The sequence below is a fragment of the Salvia splendens genome, chromosome 5 (assembly GCF_004379255.2).
Source record: "Salvia splendens isolate huo1 chromosome 5, SspV2, whole genome shotgun sequence".
Taxonomy (NCBI): Eukaryota; Viridiplantae; Streptophyta; class Magnoliopsida; order Lamiales; family Lamiaceae; genus Salvia; species Salvia splendens.
Window position 1 is genome coordinate 2,797,293 of NC_056036.1, and position 6,532 is coordinate 2,803,824.

General features: G+C 41.4%; 1 pseudogene; it reads right to left on the reverse strand.

Moving 5' to 3' along the window:
• Positions 1-1,240: 1,240 nt before the first annotated feature.
• Positions 1,241-5,797, reverse strand: LOC121803652 (annotated as a pseudogene).
• Between the last annotated feature and the right edge of the window lie 735 nt (positions 5,798-6,532).

The following is a 6,532-nucleotide window of genomic DNA, read 5'->3' on the forward strand; positions in this document are numbered from 1 at the left end:
AATGCTGGGACGGAGGCGCATATCCGCCAAAGCCCGACGGCTGAGAAACATATCCGCCAGAACCCGATGGCTGCGAAGGATAGGCCGAGGGGTTTGATGGATTGCTGCCATATCCCGATTCCTGAGAGTCGGGTGATTCGTCGTCTCCTCGGTGCATTTTTTAGAGAGTGGTTGTGTAAATAGTGAGTGGATGGATTTTGTGAAAATGGTGAAAAATAGGTGGTGGGGAATGGTATTTATAGAGGAAAAAAAAAATTAAAATCGTGACCACATGCGCCGCGGCGGATGTCCACACTATAGTCGCCGCGCCTATAGGCGCGGCTATGTCCCCCCCGCCGCGTCCTCGCCCCTCACCCGACGATCGCACGTCCGCCGTCTCTCGCCACGTCCGCCGCGTCCGCCCCCCGGGGCGGACAACCTCGCCACTATAGTCTGCCCGCCGACCGCCCACGCTCGCGGCTATAGCCGCGTCCACTCCATAGTGGAGTGGACACTCTAAACGTGCATCTATAGAAACTGACGTGTGACAGAGATTGATTAATATGTGAATGATATAAATTGTCAGATAAAAATGTGACATTTAATTGATGGAGTAGTAAAATTGAAAAGCACGAGCAAAGACAGAGCAAGAACAGGTTTCCACCTACTACTCAAACCAGGTTTCCACCTACTCAATTACTCACCTACTACACAACCATAACTTGTTAATTAATCATGATTCATGCTGCATATATATGTGACCGTTAAACAAATAGTACTCCCTTATTTCCATTCAAAATCTCCGCATTTTTTTAGTAACACGAGATTTTAGAAGGAGTTGTTATAGTATCTACAATAGGTGGAACCGCCACGCTAGAGCCATAAAAAAAACTTGTCTGCCTAGACATCAACAGCCACAAAATCTTGTTCGCCTAGTCATCAACAGCCACAGAAACTTGTCGAGCCACGCCACAGCCACAAATCACATTATTTTATCTATTGTTGATATATTTTAATTGGACTAGAATAAAATTAAATAGATAAAATTTAAAATAAAAAACACAATTCATTAACAAAAAAATGAAATAATTAATAAAATAAAAAATTTCCAGAAATCACCGTCGCGGCAATCTCACGGCTTGCAATAGGCAGCCGAGGCGCTTGTGCCATCTACGGTGGTTACTCTTAGGTGAAGTAAATAGAAAGAAAAAAAAGTAGTTGAATACATTTAAATAAGGAGAGAAGAGAGAGATTCATTTTCAAATATAGACAGTGGACGTCTTGAGCAAGACAAACTAAAAATGAAAGGTAAACATCTTGTATGGGACGGAGGGAGTGTTTCCTTCCTCGTCAAGGTAGATGAGACACTTTCTTTTTAATTTTTCCCATAAAATGTTCTCCCTCTATCCTACTGAAGATGACTCATTTTTCTTTTTGATCTATCATCTATTTCTTTCCGCTACCAGCTTTAGTGTCGTATTTATTCGATTGACTGTTGTATCTGAACCTACAAAAACTTATAAAAAAGGGCACTGTGAAGAGTGTTATACCATCTTCGTCCGCATGGCTAAAACTCTCACATGGACTGATATCAAATCCAATATCTTTAGTCTCTCCCTGACTCAATGCCACAGTCTTGAACTCAACCAACTGTCTCCTCGTACCACCACTTCCGAGGTTGTTGCTTCTAACAAACAACAACACTGGATGCTTACCAGCCATCGAACCATGGTTTGTGACTCTCACTTGAGCTGAAAACTTGATGCTCTCGCAGCCCTTGCTCCCCAGTTCAGACACAGATATCAAACCAGATTTCTTCACGGCCGAGGAACTGTTCAGAAAGAGGCTGCCACGGCTGACTGAGATTACCTTGTAAGTGTAGTTTGTGTAGCTGAGTCCATAACCGAATTCGTACACTGTCGGACCAGTGTAGAATCTGTAGGTTCGCCCCGGATAGCCTTGAGACGGATCAGGCCTCATCCTCATATCCGTCATCGCCACCTTGCTGAACTCTTTTGGATACCAAGTAACCGGTAGCTTCCCACCTGGATTGTTGTCTCCAAACAGAGTCTGAGCCACAGCAACCCCTCCGGCCTCACCTGGATACCCGGCCCACAGAATGCTCCCGATTTTGGGGTTTTTCTTGGCGAAGGAGACATCAACAGGGCCTCCACACAGCAGCACCAGCACAACTGGCTTCACAGCAGCTTCTGCAACAGCTGTGATGAGATCCTCTTGAGGCCTGGGCAGCCCGAGCTCGACCCTATCGAGCTTCTCCCTCTCCAACGACTGATCCAGCCCCATGACTAGGACAACATGATTAAAAGGAAACTTGCTTTTTCATGTTTGAAAGCAATGCAGCGGATATAGCAAAATGGTAAGCTTAGTTTTTCATTTATTATAAAATGATAGCAATTACATAGCATTATATAAGGATTCATAGAAGGATCTAGACTCGTAATCGTCCTAGCCAAATCAGTTACTATACTCAACCAATAATCAGCTAGGATGAGAATCAATTCTGCTTTTCCATCATTCTCACAACATCCTTCCAGCTCATCATGTGGTCCTCATTGTGAGCTGGAGCATTCACAAGATGAGATGGATCAACTTTTTTGCCTTCCACGTTCATAGATGCAGCATGATATATATTACTGATTTGCTTCTTCTTTGAGTCATCTTCACTTGCATTGTTTTCAGAACTGAGGGAACCGCTAACAATGATCCGCCACCTTCGCAATGGCCACTGCTGCATCAGCTGAAACTGAGGTGCAGTTTGCAAACTCACAGCCCTGAACAAATTTGGTGGGAATGTTGTAGAGATTGTCTAGTGCTTGGAGAATTGAGACGGTTTTGCAAGGATAGCCTTCGTAGTTTCCGGTGAAGATGGCGGAGGAGTTGGCGTTGGGGCCGATGAGGGCGAGGGACTTGGTGGAGGTCTTGGAGAAAGGGAGGAGGGCGGCTTCGTTTTTGAGGAGGACGATGCTGGAGCGTGCTGCCTCGAGGGCGAGGTCTTGGTGGTCGTTGCTGCAGACGGAGGTGGCGTTGATGGCACCGTATTGGAGCATTCTCGGATTGCCGTTGAAGTGGCCGAGCCTCATTCGGATGGAGAAGAGGTTGAGAAGGGCTCTGTCTATGTCTGATTCTGATACTTTCTTCCTTTCCACAGCTGATTTTGTGTATTTTAACAAATACTCTCTCCGTCCCATATAATTTGGGACATTTTGACCGGGCACGGATTTTAAGAAATGTAATGGAAAGTGAGTTAAAAAAGTTAGTGGAATGTGGATCCCACTTTTATATTAGTTTTATAATTAAATGTGAGTAGGAATGAATTAGTGGAATGTGGGGTCCACTACAAAAAATGGTAAAATTGAAATGAGTCATATTATGTGGGACGACCCAAAATGGAAAACTGGGTCAAATTATGTGGGACGGAGGGAATAGCTGCCACAGTTCTAATCCATACCTGGGAATTTCTTGTCAAAAATCTGTTACTATTACTGTTATTCCTTAACATGTACTCCTATTCAAAACAAAACAATTTGTATGCACACTAAAATAATTTCATTTTTAATTGGTTGAGATTATACTATCAAATTATAATTTTTTTAATGTACTAATAATTATAAAAATAATATCATACGCATGTAATACAAAATAGTACTCCTACCAAATAATCTCTAGTCATGTAAAAACAAATTTAATGGACCAAAATGAAGCAATTAAAGTTGCATCACCAATAAACAAATACTATGAAGAAGAAGAAGATGCAATGAAATAGGCTGTAACTTAACATAGAATCCAATTTCTAGTAATATAAAATGAAATTTTTGGATAGTAATTCTATGCGATTTAATAGCATAATGTAGGGACATACTTATACTAACATAATACAAAACTTTCACGTTGACATATATACACAGGCAAGAAAATAAATTGCTAACCACATGGAGCTAAAACAGGAGTATGAGACAGACAAAAATATATTGGTGAAAAAAGACAAGATGTATACCAGCTTTAAGCACGGCTGCAACTGCATCTTCTGGTTCTTTGGCATAGCCTTGGGGATCATGAATTATAGCAACGGCATCGCAATCCGATGCAATGTACCTTATCCAGGATTAATATTTTGTTAGGTGATTCAGATTATTGATAGATTAGATGATTTTGCATAATGATTTATGTAAAATTTGTAAGAATATATGAAAGAGAACTTTTGAAAAAATAGGCTCGGTAGGGGCTTAAGCCCCTACCGCGACTCCATTATGTCCGCCTATGAAAAATGGTGTGGTACATACTGCTGTTGGTCGAGAGAGAATTTACCCTTCAAATCCCCATTGTTGGCGAGCTGTTGCAGTTAAAAGATTTCGATCAGCGCAGCTAGGAATGCCATTGACTCGATTATACGCGCACATTATGCCGCTAGCCTTGCCTTGCTCCACGCACGCCTTGAAGGGTGGTTGGAACGTATCCGTCATATCCTGCTTCGTCACCTACAATCAAAGGTGGACACAAAAATTTATTTTGATAATCACTATACATTTAAATTTTGAGACAATAATTTTCATATACTATATGAATAAAATTTTTTGAGACATTTCTATTCAGCCGTTATTTTGCGAAAATAATACTCAGTAGGCTTATGCCACCTCCTTGCTAAGTTTACATGTTCGGCAGCCCATGAAATAAAATACGAGATTGAGATTAACTTACTTTGGCGTCGAAGCTGTAGCGATCGACGCCATTCCAATTGTCCAAGTCGTGCGCAGTGTAGTGCTTGCAGCAAGCCGAGGCCATCAGCCTTCCCTCTCTCATTATCTCCCCTCCTTCAAATCTATCCCCCTGCAGCCCTCTAACGTACGCCACCGCGTACTTTCCCGCCACCAACGGATCTTCCCCGGCCGTCTCCTGCCCTCTCCCCCACCTCGGGTCCCTCAGGATGTTTATATTCGGCGCCCAAAACGTCATCCCCTTCCCCTGCCCGCCGTTGAAAAACGCCCTGCTCTCTTTCCCAATCGCTTGCATTTCACTCATATTTTTATTACTTACTCCCTCCGTCCCCGATTAATTGTCACTCTTTTTCATTTCAGTCTGTCCCTCAATAATTGTCACACTTCATTTTTACCATAAATGGTAATAGGTCTCACATTTCACTAACTCACTTTACTCATATTTTATTATAAAACCAATATAAAAAAGTGGGTCTCATATTTCACTAATTTTTTCAACCAACTTTTCTTTACCTTTCTTAAAACCCGTGCCCGGTCAAAGAGTGATAATTAATCAAGGACATAGGGAGTATAAAAATAATATATAAAAGTAGGATTGTCACGTTAATTTTTTTAATTATAATTTCTTTTTACATTTCTTAAAACGTATACCTGTGCAGTGCGGTACCAGAGGGAGGAATCGAAGGAGGCGGCAGAGAGGATGATTTGGGGGAACATGGTGGCGGACTTGATGGCGCCGCCGAAGCTGATCCCCTTCCCGTGACGGGAAACGCAGTGCAGAGCCTCCGACCACCACTCGTAGGCAGAGACGTTGAGGCGGGGGACGGAGGGGGCGTTGTTGACGAGCTGCTGGACTTTCTCATCGAGCGTGAGGCGCGAGACGAGATCCTTGGCCCGGGCGGCGACGGCCAAACTAGCGTTGCAAAAGGGCAGCGAATTAGTTGAGGGGGTTGATGGATCACATGAAAATGGGGGAGTGGCGTCGGATTGTGCTGAATTTGTGTAGAGGAGTATCACAATGATGAAGAGTGGGAGGTTATGGGCTCTCATTTTTTAGAGAATTGATGGAGAGTGGAGTGATTTTGTCCTATTTAAATGGTGGAATGTGATTGTGCTAGGACTATAGATTATACAATTAATGAATAAATAGTGGAATGTGATTGTGCTAGGACTATAGATTGTATAATAAATGATTTGTATTTGTATTTATTTAATGGGGATGATAATAAAATCGATTGAATTTTAATGATATTGTACATATGTTATATAATAGAGTGGTAACGTAAAGTTAATTTGGGTTACGTTATTAATATTTTGGTCATAGTTTATATGATAGGAAAGTCGTCTAATAAAGTCTATTTGGAATGCATGGTTAATGAATGCATTTCACGACAAAATTACCTACAACATCAGCAGTACTGATTATCATCTTCTTCACAAGTCAAATATATTTATTCTTCATGTCCAGGAGTATTCCACAATTTTAGACATCGAGGGATATTTTGTGGGTGTAGTTTTATTTAGTGTTTAAATAAGTACTCCTACCACTTTTTCGTCAATTCTAAATATAGGTTATAATTACCTCACGCCTATTAATTTATACATACATCACTCTTAATTTGATATTGGTTATAACAAATGTTTAGTGGATACTTTATTTTTACTGCAGAAAGAGTCTCATTACTATTGTGACTTGAAAGGTTATTTTTGGCGGATAATGAGTGGTTGGGGACTTCTTTCTTCTTTTGTGCTTAAAAAATAATGGAATTCCAAATTAATGAAGGAGAATAGATTCATTCTAATTGAGGGAGTGACGCATA